Source organism: Rhinolophus sinicus, chromosome 17 (genome assembly GCF_057876585.1).
Source record: "Rhinolophus sinicus isolate RSI-liver-muscle chromosome 17, RSI-T2T, whole genome shotgun sequence".
NCBI lineage: Eukaryota > Metazoa > Chordata > Mammalia > Chiroptera > Rhinolophidae > Rhinolophus > Rhinolophus sinicus.
In genome coordinates this window covers 134663132-134681109 of record NC_142517.1, presented here as the reverse complement: position 1 = coordinate 134681109, position 17978 = coordinate 134663132, and the positions used below count along the sequence as shown (strand labels likewise).

General features: G+C 35.2%; 1 pseudogene; it reads right to left on the bottom strand.

Moving 5' to 3' along the window:
• Positions 1–1909: 1909 nt before the first annotated feature.
• Positions 1910–2568, bottom strand: LOC109457923 (E3 ubiquitin-protein ligase RNF5 pseudogene; annotated as a pseudogene).
• Between the last annotated feature and the right edge of the window lie 15410 nt (positions 2569–17978).

Below are 17978 nucleotides of genomic sequence, written 5' to 3'. Positions count from 1 at the left end.
GTTGAACTCAGGGCCTCAGTTCCTCCCTGGCTCTTGCTGGATGCCACTCTTGGTTCATTTTCACACGGGTCTCTCCATGTAGCAGCTCAAAACACAGTGCCTGACTTCATCTAAGTAAGCAAGTGAGAAGAGCCAGAGGGATTACAAGCAAGATGAAAGACACAATCTTTTGTGACCTAATCTCAGAAGTGACATACCTCAATGCCATATTCCATTCATTAGAACTGAATCACTGGATCCTGTCCCCACTCAAAGGCAGCGGGTACACAATGGTGTGATTATCAGGAAGCTGAACTCATTATGGGCCTACTCCACGTGGTAAACTCTTCGTCAATACTCTGCTTTCTCTCTTCACCTTCTCTGTAACATTTTCAGCCTTGATTATAAGCATTTATTGAACACAATTTGTGCAGGCACACTTCAAAACTATAATGTATGTCTTCTTTTCTCATTACTCTATTTAGTACACATATTATTCTGCAAAATTTAATTCCTTTACTCTTTGAATGCAAATTTATTAAGTACCAGCTATGCACCTGAAATTGTACAAGATATTGGAATTCTCAAAATGAATAAGGGCTCAGAAACAAAATTTTAATCTCTACCAATTTGTATGTATAATTTTAATTAGCTTCATTTTATAATGGAAATGCCCTTTTAAAACTTAATCCTGTAACAATATTTTTATAGAAAAATAATTAGTCTTTGGTATAATGTCTGCTTCAAGAATTATGCTATCAGGTTAGTTATGTTTGGGTTTTTAGAATATGGCAGGATAAATACCTTGTTAGAAAATGCGTTATTGCTCCTAATTTTGTTGTTCCTATTAATGTTTTGTTTATACCATTAAACTAACTGCAGTGATTTAAATTCCTGTTTATAGTAATGTGCAAACCCAGACATTTATAATAGGAACATTAAAATGAACTAGACCAGTATATATTCACAACAGTTTCAGTTTTCTCTCTCTCTCTCTCAATACTATTGATTGATTGCACATTATTTTCATTAAACCTAAAGTTGTATTCCTTTTGCAAATTGCTTTCTCCTTTACTCCAAAATGTATCATAAATTAATTGTAAAGCTACTAAGCACATAGATATAGGATGGAAAACAACTGCTTTAAGATGGACCAAAATGATATATGTCGTTCCTAGAAGTCTATCTACATGAGAGTGTATCACATTAAAACAAATACAGCTTGGTTTGACCAAGAGTTATGTGGGCTGGCTCTCAAAATCATTCTGCCTCTGTCATAGTAGCAAGAGCAAAAGGTAGAAAGTAAAGGAGGTAAAATGTGATAGATCAGTACCATGGAGTAATAAAGACAGTTTTAGATTCAAAGTGTAAACAATCTGATAACTGAGTCCAAAGTGAGAGAATAGAAAAGGTGTAGCTCATATGAGAATTAGCTGGAGATAGCCATACAGCTGTTATTTTTGGTTATTTTTTAAGTGAATTCTACACATACATGCAGAATTTTTTAAAAGTCAATAATTGCACTGGCCAAAATCTTAGAAATGTTTTTTTTTTGCTGTTGTTTTTGTTTTTGTTTTTTACATTTCCTTGTTTATTGAGTTTGTAAGAAAGGAGGTAGTGAGGGGAAGGAAGCACTAAAGTCAGAACCCATATCACACACTGGGGAAAGACAAATTAAATTAAATCAAAAAGGGGAAACTGGGGGAGAGTCAGAGGGATCCTTGCCCACCTTTCAACATCAAATCAAGAAATCGGGGAAAGCAAAGGATGAGGAGAGAGGAGAAATAGATGTTTTCTTCAGTCCCTTCTCCTCTCCCACAGCTGGGAGATATGATGCTACTGAGTGAGCAGTTCAGAGCACATGCTTCTCCCATCCTATGCACAGATGTCACTCCTCCCACACCCTCCTGGAAAATGGCCAGGGTTGGCCTTAGCCAACAGAAATGGAGGGGCTGAGGGGAAGGTCCAGAAGTAAGGAAAGGTCAGCAGGGACCCCCAATACTGATTCTCCTCTGGCTGGCGGAGGGCAGAAAGGAGACACAGCTCGAATAGTGAGCAGCTAGAAAAAGAAGAAAATGGCAAGAAACAGGAAGAGGGAGTCCTTCCAGCTGGAGGCTGGGTAACCCTGTCCCAGATCCACACCAGCACCCCGATGGAATGGCTCGTGGGTATTGAAGATGGTGGTGAGAAATCCAAAGGGAAAAGCACCAACACCAAATGAGAAGTGAAATCCCCCAGTATCACCAAATGGCTGGAATCCCCCTCTGCTCTCTGGAGCTGGTCGTTGGCACTGGTGTCGGGGTGGAGTTTTCAATCTGGGATCCTGGAGCTTCTGGCTCCCTTGCCCATAAAGGGGGACAACCTTTTCTCTGCTGATCCCAGCTTTACACAGTGGGCACTCTTGCCGCTCTGGCTGTGTCTCCAACCACTGATGAAGACAAGGCCAACAGCACAGGTGGCCACACACACTGACCACAGCTTCCCGAGCAGTCTCCAGACATATATTACATTCGAAGGTTGAGCCCGCCCCGCCCCGCTCACGATTTGGCCCTTCGGAGGGGCCCCATCCTCTTCCTCCGTGGCTGCCATGGCCTGTTCTGTTTTTCCCCCACGTACCCCTCAATCCTCGCAAACATATATAGAAGCCCCAACAAATGAGAAACCGCCTCCTTCTCACCAGAAATATTTTAACTACTTAATTTTGTACTATAAATCCTTTTTTTAGATGTTTGGTAAAACCACTGTGGCAGATGATATATAAAATATTAATTTGTGTCATGGAAACATCAACCAGAGTGAAATATTTGTTCTGCTAGCCTCTGACTCTCAATCAGGAGATTTGGGGTCCCTGTGGGACAAGGAAAAGGTTTACCAGGGTTCAGCAAATAAAAGATGTCAATCAGCACTATACTGTCCTTGAAATTAAAGAGGAAAACAAATAAAACCTAGATTATATGCATGAGACTGAAAATATTTTTAAATGATTTTTTTTTTTAAATAGAATTGGTTTATCTCCTTTGCTCTAGAGTAGACAAAATTGCTACCTTGTGGGGAGGGCGGTGGGGCTGCAGTTTTGTCTGCCAGAGGACATTTAGCAACATTGTTGATTGTTGCAGTTGAACAGATGAGCCTGGAATCCAGTGAGTAGAGGCCAGGGATGCGATTAAACATCCTATGCATCCTAAACATTCCCACAACCAAGAATTATCTGGTCTTAGATGTGCACAGTGCCATGGTTGGGAAACCCTGAGCTAGGCATAAAGTGGATGTTGAGAGAACAGATGGAGGCAGGCAGAGTAGAGAATGTGGTGTTTGTGTCCCCTCTTCCAAAGCAAACCAAGGGAAGGAAGAGGAAGGAACAATGAAGATCCTTGTAAGATCAGGGCAAGTGAAGAAGAGATTGAGGTCTTGTTTTCCAACTGCAGCACAAGAAAGAAAGCCCCAAATACTCATTGGGAAAAAAGTAGTAACATCATTACAGGAAACGTGCTCAGATAACCACTTTAGTTCCTTACAGAGTGGCATGAGGGAATCTATAAGTTTCCTAGAGGCCCACAGTGAACTGTGGGGGCTGGTTGTGTGAGTAAACCAAAAAACCACCCCAAGGAAAGAGGGGCTCACCTCAGACGGGTGCACATGCACTGCCGATTAGGATTTCAGCGGGTGCTGAATGTGCACCAAAGCCAGCACTGGCTGCATCCCCAATACAGAGACATTAGCACATAAGCCATCCTAGACCAGTCTGGAGATTCCTACCACATTGCTGTTCAGCTAAGACTCTAAAAAATGTGCCCCATCCTTCCCTCACCACCACCATGCACACATTCTGTGCTGAACACCACTACTTGGAACTGGCATGCAGGGACCACATCCTGTGGTTTTAAAGGTAAGATGTGAGAGAGAAATGGGAGAAGACCCTTAAGTGGAGATGAAATTTTGAGCATCACTGAAGTGCTTCTGAATTGGCTAAGCCCTTTTCAAGTGGCCTTAAAAACTGTGCATTAGGACTGAATTTATCTGAAAGCTTATACAGTAATTATCTGATAGAGTCTCAAAACATTAGTCAAGAAAAATTCCATCTTTTATAGATCAGTTATATAGACTGTTGTAACTGTGAAATATCATCCTTGTTACAACACTTCTGGTGCTTCTTATTTCTTGATATTGAATAGTAAACTGTGAGAAACAGACCCTTTGCTATAACTTATTACCTTCCCTTTGCTTTGCTGTTTCATTCCTAGAAGTTGTATTCCTTAATGATACAGGGACATCTGTTAATGGTTTATATTTTGGCATCATCCACCCCATTTCATCTTATTAATTCTTACTCTTTTTTTTTTTAAGTTTTAATGTCAACTTAAATATATCTTCTACCTGGAAACTTTCCCTGACCACTCCATATTACATATTCACAGCATTTAACAAACTTTACTATAATTATTTATTAAATCATTCATTTTCTATAAAGACAAGGTCAGTGTTTATGGCTTGTCATGGACTCCCCAGTGTTTAACACAGTACTTAACACACTGCAGGCATTAACAAATGAAGGTTTACCTAAGTAATTAAATCTGATGAAATTGGCAATGACAGTCAAGTTTTTACAGCTAATTATAACCTTTATAACCCCTCGCCTATTTTCTACATTCAAAAGTCTTATTTGTGCCACACATATGAGTAACCTTTATGGAAATCATTTGGTTTAACAAGTCAACTTTGAAATTGTATTGCTTCCAATTCCTAGGTGACATACAGGAGGACCATGACATGTAAGAGGGAGAATGATAAATTAATATTTGAGTTGCAAGTTCTGAAGGTCAAGATATTGGGTGGGCTGTTTCACAAAACCAAATGCACATAGCAAATATTTAATTGGTTTCCCTTGAATGAGGGAGAAAATGTCGTGGAAAATACTATGGGTTTTATAGACTAACACATCCGAGGTAAAGTGTTGGCTCCCTGCCCACCAACTTTGTGATCTTGAAAACAACCTTTTTGTCTGTTTTACAATATGCAAAACGGGCATAACAATACCTACTTATATTTTTACTGAGTATATATTTATGTGTATGTGTATGTGTATGTGCATTTCCATCTGGGTCTTAGTACAGGCTAAATTATAATCCAATTCCCCCCCCCCCCCCCATAAAAATAGAAAGCATTCTTAGCTCAGATTTCTAATTCTGCTGGTGAGAAAAGTCAATTTGCTTTCTTGAATGATACCTTCTACTGACCTGGAAGGGTATTGCTTTTTTTTTTTTTTTCCTTCAAGTTCCTCACAGATGAGAATTATCCAAGTTGCTCTCTACTCTCATAGCCATGGTATATTATACAACATTTACTGGATTCCTGATAATTAATTTCTGAGCCTACTCCATCACCAATACATTTAAAGTTTAGGGCATTTCTTAAAAATTAGGGAATTCCCCTTGACAAAACTTGCTAATGAGTATAAAAAGATACTTGTCCTCTCTCCCCTTGATAAGCTGAACTGAGGCAACCAAGGTCTGTATAATGTCAATGTCTCAATTTCTAATTTTGCTTAAAAAACTGGTGATGCATGGAGTTAACAGAATGGAAGTGCTGATACTAAGCTATTTCATGATAGAACTGATGACTAAAGATGTAATTTGTCTGACTTTAATCCTACCACGCTGAACTGGAGGAGAAAAATAATTATATGTGGTCTTGAAATCAGTTCGTTGACCAAAAAAAAAAAAAAAAAAAAATCCTTTAGAATGAAAATTTAATATCCATTGTATGATTAAATTCTTCTATTACATCACAGAGCCTCTGGATAGTCTCACCTCTGTGGTTTGATACCACCTCTGATGATCTTCCTCTTCCCTGTCTCTCCTGCTCCTTCCTGATGCTCATTCCCATTTCATACCAGACTCCAGACATATTGAAATACTTGTGATTCTCAAAACAAAGTGTACTGTTTCACTCCTTTGTGACCTAACCATCCTAAGGAAAGTTTATCACTTCCACTTACTTCAATTTATTTCACACTTCAATTTATTTATTCAACAAGCATTTATTAAGTGCCTTTAATGTCCCAGTTATAGCAGAAAGTTCTTGGAAAACACGACGCTACAGGCATGACCTCTTTTTGCAGAGCATTTGAGATCTTATAAAGGGAGACTTGTAGATATTGAATAAGTGCTCAAAGATGACATAGTGGGGGCCATAGAAATAGATCTTGTATACAGTGGAGGAATGAGCAGATTTGGAAAGAGATGAAGAGAGGTGAAGATAATGAGCTGAGTCTTAACTGAAGGGTAGGAGGCAGAGACAGCAGTGGAGGAAAGAGTAGAGTTATGAAACTGCCTGGTGCGTCAGGGAAAATATGTGGAGGAACTAAAAACATAATGGAATAAAGGTTAACAGTCAATCATGTATGTCTGGAGTCTAAGATCTGAGTCTGGATTCAGACTCTGTGGCTTCATGTCCCTTGTGTTACATACCAAAACCTCTCAATTTCTTCATCTGAAAAAGGTGGAGAAAATGTGAAGGAGACCATATAAAGCACTTACCTTGAGCACATTATAAGAGATCCAAAATATAATTATTTTTTATGTTATTATTCTGGAAGCTATTGTATAATGTGAGGGGGCCGTATGTGGCGAAAGAGAGAATTAGAAAGGTGGAGAGATGCTAATTAAAAGCATGAAATCTATGTAACTTTACTGACAATTGTCACCCCAATAAACTTTAATTAAAACAAAAGAGCATAGATATAACAAATACATGAACATAGTAGACAAAATAGTAACCCTCTGGAGGTGTCCCTGTCCTAATCCCTAGAACCTGTGAATATGTTAGTTTATGTGGCAAAAGGGACTTTGCAGATGTGACTAAGTTAAGAATTTTGAGACAGAGAGATTATACTGCATTATCTGGGTGGGTTCAGTGTCATTACAATGATTTATGAGAGAAAAAGGAGGCAGAAGAGTCAGAATCAGAGAAGGAGATACGATGAAGGAAGTAGATGTCCGAAAGAAGAGAAACTTGAAGATGCTACACTGCTGGATTGGAAGATGAGTTAAGGAATGATAGGTAGCCTCAGAGGCTGGAAAGAACAAGGCAACAAACTCTTCTCTAGAGGCTGATATCTTGATTTTAAGACTTCTGGTCTGAAGAAGTGTAAGATAATACATTTGTGTTATTTTAAGCCACCAAGTGTGTTACTAATCTATTAGAGCAGCAATAGGAAACTGTAATACATATAAACATACAATGGATTTATACTGTCCTATGGTCAATGGAAAGTTATTAGGATTTTAAGAAAGGTATCAGGTATGCAATGTAGAAACAATTTCATAGTTGCAATAAAAAAAAGTTAGATCTTAAATAAGCAATACTGAAAGCAATGAAAATCAGATGGGAAAACATCTGAGTCTAGAACAGACATAAAGAGGGTTGGGTAAAGGAATTGCTAGGCAATAGAATCAGGTTTTATGAGCTTTGAACTTATGTAATTTATGAATCTGTGAAAAAAACGTGCAGAACCACAACTTCAAAAAGTAAGTGAAAAAGTGAGTATTTATTTACAAATCAGATAAATGGTTTTATAGAGTGATCGATACCACAAACACCACAGAATTTTATAAAAAGAATGTTAATACTTTTATTAATTGTCTAACACAAATCTGCAATGCTCCCCCCTCTGCCCCCACAATTCTATAGCCTGTTACGAGGCCTCAGAAGAGACTGAAAAATGAGGATCCCTAAAGTTCACTCTTCATTAGTTGAAGTAAATCTTCTGAAGTGGAAACATAGGACTGGGACTGCAGACATTGAATAGAGAGACAGAGAACACCAGGGGTTATGGTATGAGAGCCTGGATGAGTGCTAGTTCCTCTGGTACAGTATTTAGAGCATAATAATGCCTTTTCAAGTTTACATTTGTCTGGCTTTTTAAGTTTACATCTGAATTCCTGGAGCATTCAGACTGTATCGCACCTGGTATAGCTCTTGAATGAATGACTGAATATTTCACAATATGCATTTTTAACCGAAATTTACACACACATTTGCATTTTAAAGAAGTATAGCTTATGTTTTGTGGCAGCATTATAGAAAATAAAACATTAAGGTACCTACTTAATGTGAAAACTCTTTACTGTGACATTCACTATGGGCTATAATCACGGTGAAACTATTTTATTTTTTCATCACAAGTTTTTTACGTGTTTTAGAAAAAAGCTTCTGAAAATGTTAAAAAAGTAATTTTAACACTAGAAAGTTATGGTTAGAGACCATTGGCCCACTGTAAGTTTAAAAAGTCAGATTTCATTTCAAAAATATAAAAAAATAATGTAGTGTACAAAATAATTGAAAACAAAACAAAACTTATTTTTAGCTCCATAGATTAGATTGTGAGTTAATTACAATCTCTACTTTTTTTTTTTTTTTTTGTCTTGGTAATATAGTAATGCCCAGTTTTACTTTGGGCCAAGTTCTAAATTCTATATTAAGCATAGAAACAAATTGTCATTCTATTGCAATACATGTATTATATACAATGAAAAGGCATTTAGTCGATTAAAGGTGACACCATCTACCTACAAAATATTTTACCAAGACAATTGTATTTGAATTAATGACTTAGGAGCACTACACCAAGCAGAAATTAATTCCACAGTTTTAATTGTCTTATAACATATAACCAAGTAAGTTCTTGTAAGCCTTGAAAGATAGTATAAGGGATATAGGTTGAAGAGTAAGTAGGTATTTTAATTAGCATCTTTGTAAAGTAAATTCAGATGACTAGATAATAATTCTGATCATGTATATTATCAAAGCCATTGATATCATCTTAGGTTTATTTGGTATATCACTGATTACTTTCATCAAAAGCAACAGAATGATTCTTGCAATGACCTTGCTTATATATGTGTCTGTGTGTCCAGGTGCATGTATACAGAAGGGAAGAGAGCAGGGTAGTCTCATCTTTAGATGACTTAAAGAAGTCAGAATCATCCATGCTCACCACTTCAGAGTTCCAAAAATCAAATGGCACATCAAGTATCAATTTGACCGTGACAAGTACTTCATTTTTTCAAGCATCTACCATGGGTAGGGTACAATTTTATGACATGGGTAGGGTACTTTTATGAAGTGGATAAAATAATGTCTGAAATTTCAACAAACTCTCTATTATGTAGATCCAATTTATTATACCCAAGATCAAATTAAATACCTGTGAATTCTATAATTAAAATGGTTTTATATTTATTCTTATTTTTATATAAATTAAAAAAAAAGAGACAGTCAATATAATAAGCTTGAGATTGTCAAATCTTCATTCTTTGAGGTTGAGTTTTCTTTTTGAAATAACACCCCCAGACCAAAAATATTTTTTTTGAATGCCATCCTGGCAAATAATGTGTCTGATCAAACTGTCTGATACTACTTTTAGTCAAAACAAGATACACTCTATGTAATGAATCTCATTTTATTTCTATGTCTCAGAAAGTAGGTAAAGGCAATTCTAAAATGGATTTGAATGATAATAGTCTCATGAAAAATGTCCAATGCCTTCCAAGCAATGATTAGAAAGGGGCAGTGAGCTTTTGGATGTGTAAACTAATAATTTAGAGGTGTCTATTACAATCTGTGGTTTTATTTTTCCTAATCCTAGCTCATTTAATTTTTATATAATATGCCCTTATATTATAAATATCAAAAGCATGAAAACACTACTGTTTTTTATATTCTGTGCAGTATTTACTGTATATAATCTTGAAACCAGAATAACATGATTTAATTCCAATTAACAATTAAATAACTGAATTCTCATTATGTCAGATGAGCTCTAGATACTGAGAAATTGCACAACTGATGTATGATTTATCCACACAAATTAGGTTTACATGATTATGTTATGAACCTGACATTAATCTTCTAGAAAGAGAGTTAGACCAGAAAATAGTCAACAGTAACCCAGATGACGCTTGATAGAGAATTAGTGATCTGAATTAAAATTTTAAAAAGAAAAAAATATAGCACAGTGTTCAAATAAAACCCTTCAAAATTCAGAAATTTTAATTACGCAGAAATATATAATTCAATATATAGAAATAATTTATCTTCAGATGCTGTACTAGTATGTTATATTTCTTGGTCTGATGGATTGAAAACTGAAGTGTGACTGGCATTCTACACTGACAATTGGAACCATTTCTAGTTTTTTGTTGTATCTCGCCAAGCCATCAGTGGGGTGCATTAAAAAAAAGAAAGAATCCAGCGCGTTAAACTCTTGAAAACAAAGATCTGCCTAGGAATTCTTTTTGGGGGGTGATGGAGGGGCATAATTAATACCACTGAATCATTTTGAATGAATTGCATGTTAGCTTTCTTTATCTCAAGGCCCCCATATTTTAACAATTTGCTACTTGGAGAAAGTTGAATATATGACAACAAATACTGAGGCTACCTAAAAGTTGTGTTTTTTATGTGATTTAGAAACCTTTCCATAGATTTTCATCTCATTTATTATTGTTTTAATGACCAATTTACAGTGACTTAAGCAATGTAAGAATTTGTATAGATGAAGAAACAATCTATTTAGACAAGAAATGAAATACCAAATTGTTTTTATTCTACCTGGTGATTTGTTTAGGCAATAGCAAATACCCACTTGATCTTAAAAGTCATCGGATTGTTAAATCTCTTATCCACTGAAAAGAGTTTCACAGAGTTATTTATGCTTTGTAGGTGAGGTTGGAGCCCAAGTGTTTTCATAGAAGTTACAAAAAGTTACCACTGAGACTTAGTTTTAAGACTCAGTATTTACTGAGAGATTTCTAAAGTATGACTCATTTATGCTGATTGGGAAGCAAAAGCACACACACACACACACACACACACACACACACACACACACAGAGTTCTGAAATTTTATTTTTAACTTATTTTACTTTAAAAATAACCAAGAATGCTTTACAGCTTTGAGTCACCTTAATGAGCAATAAATACACCAGTGAGCTGGAGAAGTGGGTTAGCTCAGTGCCTTATCACCACGGGCTCCCTGTTTCTCTTTCCTGCGGTGGGAGCTCTATACTCCAATAAACTCGACTCAGTGTACAACTGCCAGTTTATAGTCACTTTCCTTCCTTCTATAGATTCTCTTTCATTTTGCCCTCGTTGCCATTTGTTAATTATTTATAGCTCTCACTTTAGATATATATTCTCTGTCACTGCTCCTCCTAAACTTTTCAAAGATTTTATTATTTTTTATTTTTTTTAACTTTAAAGTAAGTAGTTCCATATCAAGAGATTTTCAGAACATCCCACTGTTTTTATTAATTGAAGAAAACTGTATCTGAATTGTTCGAAAAGTCTAAAGTTAAAATGACAAGCTTCAGGGACAGAATTGCTGCATTTCTTCCAAATGTTTTGCAGAATCTAGGGCACTCCAGGTGCTGAGTTTCCATGTAAAGAAGTTCTCTCTACTCATAAAAAACAAAACAAAACAAAACAAAAAACCGGCAAGTATATTATGAAGCTAATGCTTCATAAATAAATCCTTAAATCCTCCTCAATTTAAGATTGTTGGAAAAATAGCTTATAGAGAACTTAGTCTTCTTTCTGGAACAGAACTCAATTCTCCCCATCTATTGTTTTATTCATAATGTGAAGTTTTAGTATCAAAATGTCAAATAAAGGGGACAATATTATTTCTACAAAAGTGAGCACAATAGAGGGGATACAAGTTTAAGTACCAAGGGCAGAATCCTGCTTTTTATGAGACTGATTAAACATGACACATATTCAGAACTGTAAATATGTATACACACATACCAACAAAACAGTTCAAAATAACCATGGTCTTTTCAGAATGGGTAGAGATGTGTGTGTGTGTGTGTGTGTTCTGTATAAATCTCGATCAGACTTCTCCATTTGTCCCTATACATTTTGTTGTTTTTATTTTTTTATTTATTTAGAAAGGAAAAACAAACAGTTGTTGTCAAGAGCCTTCCTATATCATTATGCAACTTCAATAATTATCAATAATTTGCCACCCTTGTTTCTATTACTTATTTTTCCTTGAGTATTTTAAAGCAAATACCAGATTTCACTGGATTTGTTTATAAATATTTTATTCTCTGGCATAGGTGAAAATTGGGATGCCTAAACATCTCTGAACTTGATATGTAATAAATCATTAATAATAATAATCTTGTTTTTTATTAGGTTTTTGACATAACAAAAGCCTAGGAAGTGAACAAATAGTCAGTGTGTAAAATGACGCTCAGTTTTGTTGAAATCAGGACCCAAAATGTCAGACTAGAGCCTCCAGGCCCACTTTGACCTTGTCTGGTTCTCCAGAATATTCTGCCAGTATCCCTGGTCATCAGTTAGGTACTTCCCCATCTGGTAGCATCTAAAATAAACTGCATTGCCAGAAAGAATTCATTGTTATTATTAGTTTTTATTAGTCAACTTTGAGCATACCAGTATTTTGAAGGTAAGGTAAAACATTTAATTTTCCCAAGTTATATTTCTGTTTGTATGGAATTTACCTCACATGAGCAAAAGGTCTTCTGTGGCTCCATACTCTCCCTTTATTTTCCTCCTCTCACTCACTCACCTCAATTCTTTTCAGTTGTTTCTTCCCTTCCATTCTTCCCCGGAGGCACACTCCATCCCAGGATCATTCATATTCTGGAAATGTATATGCAGATTGCTAAAAGGCACGCATCCTACTTCTAATATTTAAAACCCACAAGACTTTGGGAAATATACCCAACCTCTCCAAGTTTCATTTTCCTCATTTGTTAAAAGGGGTAAGAAAAAAAATCACAAGTTTACTGTGAGTGTTTAAATAATGAATATAAAATGCTTGACTTAGTGCCTGGCATATAGCAAGTACTCTTTGAATAGTAGCTTGTAGGGGAGCAAAATTTGCCACCCTAAAATACGCTGCTTTGGCATATTGATTATTCTGAATTAGAGTTACTTGCAAAATGGCAGTGCAAGAACAACCCTCTGACCCTCATCTCTGGCCCCCTGAAAGCAAAAATTAAATCTCCCGTGTGAAAGGTACCCTCCCTGCACCAGGAGGTAAAAAGATGTTCTTATCGCCAGAGATAGGAAACTCAAGGCTGAGAAGCCTATGTAAATAAACTCTGTCTTAGTTTCTTTACTAATCAGTACCCAAGCTTAAATTTCTTTGTCTTGTCAGTTCTTCACACATTTAATGTTTCTTTGTCTAAAAAGTATAAAAGCTGCCTGCTTTAATCATTTCTTTAGATCCCATATCTGTGAGACCTCTGTACTTACAAAATTAAACTTGACTTTCTCCTAGTAATCTTTCATGTTAATTTAATCCGTAAACCAGTCCAAAGAACCTAGAAGAGTAGAAGGATTTTTTTTTTCCTCCTCAACATAGCCATATTATGGTTCTGTTAATTTTAATGGTAGAAAGACACCCATAACTGTGTGTACATCAGCCATGGACTACCACTGAGAATTACTCTTCTGTAGCATTCTTAATCACAGCCCAAAGTAATCTTTCTATACTCTAAGCTCAATTGAAATAACTTTCATGGCAGGCATTCTACACTATATTTTATGTCTCCACAAAATTAAGCACAATACTAGATGCACAATAGATATTTCTGAAATAAATGCTGAATTTAAAGATTATCATAGCTGATATCCATGTCCTAAGAAGGATGGGATGGGCTTCATCAGATCTGAAATGACATTATTTTCATTGGAAACAATGAATTCAAATGCTTAAATCATTTATAACTCCTATGGTCTCATGCATCAATTTTTATCTTTGTTCTTCATCTTTCACTTTTTGTACATAGACATACATTTTTTACATAATTCCTACCACATCATATACAGACTCTAAACAAGACATTTAAAAATGAGATAATTCTTCAACAGAAGGTCGTATTATATTATTACTATATTAATACTATATTACTATATTATTACTGATATTTTTTTTGTCTCCCATTACTCTTGTTTTTACCCAAATGACTAAGAGTTGGTAAACAAGAGTGAAAATTATCACATTTGTGTTGCTTCTGTATGATTCAATCTCTCCATTTTGATCTTTTTAAATTATTCCCCTAACTCTCAAGAGAAAAAAGGTGCAATTGTTCTGGTAAAGTGAACACACTTATTTTGCTTTTCAGCAAAAACAAAACAAAAATTTCTACATTGTTTGGAATTTTCAAAAATACACTATCAACTCTGAATCTATTAGAAAATATTCTATATAGATGCAATTTATAGGATTCATAGGTTTATGATATGCAGTGAATAGAATTCAGTTCTGAAACTCCTGTGTATAAGCAATGAATCAAGTCTTTAACTGTCATGGATGAATAGGGGAAATATTTGGGGAAAAGAAACTATATAGCATATGATACAAGGAGTATATATTATTGTTTTCATATTCAAATACCTCCATACTCAGAATGGTGTAGCTTCACACTATATACGTGGTTAAATCTTGCTGTGTTTGAAATTAACCACATTAAGCAAACATTGGTGTGGTTAAAGCAATTCATCCAACTGTGGGTTGCTGAATTAATATATTAATTTGTATCAATATTCTAATGAGACTAGAATTTGGATAATTGTATTTAATTTTTTTTAAGTTTATCAAAATTGGACTATCAAAGGGCAGAGGAGAAAAGTAATATGTTATAAGCATATAACATGTGGAAATACTGCCAATAACTCACTCTCAGTTGGAGACATTCATTGGTATTTCCAGTACACTGAATAGAAAAGCTGCAATCACAGTTGTATTCTGCCAAGAGCAATGGAACTGTTCATTCTTTTAAATAAGTGAACCTAAAAACAAATTAAATAAAATGATTGCCTTCTTCCTTAGCTAGTCAAGAGTTTTAAAGTGTTCGTTTTCAATGACACTTGGTGGAATCATACTCCACCCTCTTCGGAAGGCCCGAATTCTATTGAAATGTTAATAAAATTAATCAGGTTGTTTGTTTTTTGAACTTCTTTCTGTCTTTAAGTCTAAACTCTTCCTATCTGAGATCCTGATTTCATTTCCTTATTGTTTGTGTCGTTTATATATTCCTTTGTGTCTAAGGGATGAAATTAGAAATGGTGTAGGACAAAAAGAGGAAAGGACTATGAAATAATGTGTCTAGTTTCTTCAAAGTGATAAATCACTTCCAGATTTTGATTCCACCTGGGTGGCTGCAAATATGGGTGCATCAGGATGTAAAGACTAAACAACTAACAGAAGGGCTGTCAAAAGATTATCATTTCAAAGTTAGACATGGCAGAAGGCAACTCCTGCAGATACTGAAAAAATGGCTCAGCTTGGGCTATATTTAGATGGTAGACCCAGCAAGTAAGCAGAAAGAAATGTTAAATGAGTTCAATGTTTCTGTTTAGGAGAGAGAATGTCATTTGAGGCAGGTGAGGTATTTTTGACATGATCATATTCATTTCATTTCCTACTTTTTTTCTTTAATATACTTTACTTATTTTTATAGACATAAAACCCACAAAGGACAGTGAATAGGACTAACTTAAAGATCAGATCTCAGTAATCAACAATCTAGGAAACCCCTGTTCTCACAGTACTGTGACTAGTTCCATACCAGTGCTGAATTTAGAATATTCAGGAATAGAAGAAAACAGAGCCATTGTGCGGGGAGGTCAATTCTAGATTCAGGACCTTAAAATCACAGGTTCTATGTTGCAAGTCTCTGGGTTCAATTCCAGGAGTATGTAGCAATAAAAAGAATGGTGTACAGGTTACATGTTCTACATATTAAATCCTGGAAATAATATTTGTGTGTGTGAAAAAAAGTTATGAAACACACACACACACACAATTCTAATTGTTATCATGGATAAGCTATTGGAAGTTTCTGAAAAAGATTTAACTGATATGTGTAATCAAATGTCTTTTCCACTTGTTTTGTAGAGGGAAATTTGTGTGTCAATGGAAAATTATGCATGGTTAGAGCACACACATCTTGGTTACCAATTCTAGCTCTGTATTGACCTTGAGTTATTGTAGAACTCCAAATTATAGTTAATTGATAACAATGCAACATTTTGTTTATAGATATGGTAATTCTGTCCTGCAGAATTTCAGTTTACTTCCTTTTCTTAATGTGGAAGAAGGCAGTTTTGCCTCTATTTGCATATTCACTTCAATATTCCTGATCTAGAATATGTGGTTTATTTTTGGGTGGAGAGGGGTTCTCCCTTGAATGAGTTGTTAACATTTTAACAGTTCCCTCATTAATAGAATTAAATAAACTGTATAATATGTGTTAATATTATATCTGTATGAGTCACCTTTTACTCATTGTCCTTTAACATATTTTTCCCCAGATTTTAAAAAATGTGGGTAATAAAAAATATATATACTTGAAAATATATGCATATTTAATATATATTTTTGTATTATACATTTTACTTTACTTTGCAGATTTGTTGAGGTATAATTGATAAATAAAAAATTGTATACGTTTAAGCTGCACAATGTGATGTTTTGATACACATTCATATTGTTGTTATTTTTCTATTTCTATGAAAAATGCCAAAATCAAGCTAATTTCCATATCCATCACCTCACTTAGTTACCATATTCTTTTGTGTGTGGTGAGAACATTTAAGATCTACTCTTTTAACAAATGTCGAATATAAAATCCAGCATTATAAGCTGTAGTTATGCTGTAAATTAGATCTCCAGAATTTATTCATCCTGTGTAACTGAAACTTAATTTCCTTTGACCAACATCTATCCATTTCCCCCATCTCCCAGCCCCTGGTAAAAACCACTCTACTCTCTGCTTTTATGAGTTTGACATTTTTAGATACTACATGTATGTGAGACTATGCAGTATTCTTCTTTTTGTGTCTGGTTTATTTCACTTAGCATAATGTCCTGCAGGTTAATCCACATTGCAGCAAACGGCAGGAGGGCCTTCTTTTTAAGGCTGAATAATATTCCATTGCATGTGTTTGCTGCATTTTTCTTTATTCTTTTATCTGTTGACAAATGCTTAAGTGGGATGGCTATGTCATATGGCAGTTCTGTTTTTATTATTTTGAGGAAGCTCCATACTGTTTCCCACAATGGCTGTACCAAAATACATTACCATAAATATGCCGAAGTTTTCCCTTTTCTCCATATTCACAGAAACACTTATCTTCTATCTTTTTAATAATAGCCATTTTAATAAGTGTGAGGTGATATCTCATTGTGGTTTTGATTTACATTTCTGTGATGATTAATGATGTTGAGCTCCTTTTCAGGTACCTCTTGGCCATTTGCATGTCTTCCTTAGAAAAAAGTCCGTTCATGTCCTTTGAGTGAAGTAATTTTTTTTCTTTTTTTTTTTTTTTACTATTGTGGTCCAAGTTTATTATCTGTGCTTTTGCTGTGGTATTGAAGAAAACAGTAATTGCCCAGACCAATGTCAAGAAGCTTTTATGCTTCTTCTTCTTCTTTTTTTTTTTTAATTAAAGTTTATTGGGGTGACAATGGTTAGTAAAGTTACATAGGTTTCAAGTGTATAATTCTGCAATACATCATCTATATATCATATTGTGTGTACACCATCCAGAATCTGTTCTCCTTCCATCACCATATATTTGATCCCTTTTACACTCATCTACCACCTCCCTCCCCCCTTACCCTCTGGTAACCACTGAACTATTGTCTGTGTCTGTGAGTTTTTGTTTCTTTGTCTTGTTCCTTGCTGCTTTCAGTTTTATACCCCACATATCAGTGAAATCATGTTTTTCTTGACTTTTTCTGTCTGACTTATGTCTATGTTTTTTTCTAGTACTCCTACAATTTCAGATCTTACATTAAAATATTTTGAGTTGATTTTTGTATGTGATGTAAGATGTTCTTTTGTGTATGGGTATCCAGTTTCCAACCTCATTCACTGAAGAGACTATTCTTTCTTTGTCGTATGTTGTTGGCATCCTTGTCAAAGATCTGTTGATTATAAATGGGTGAGTTTATT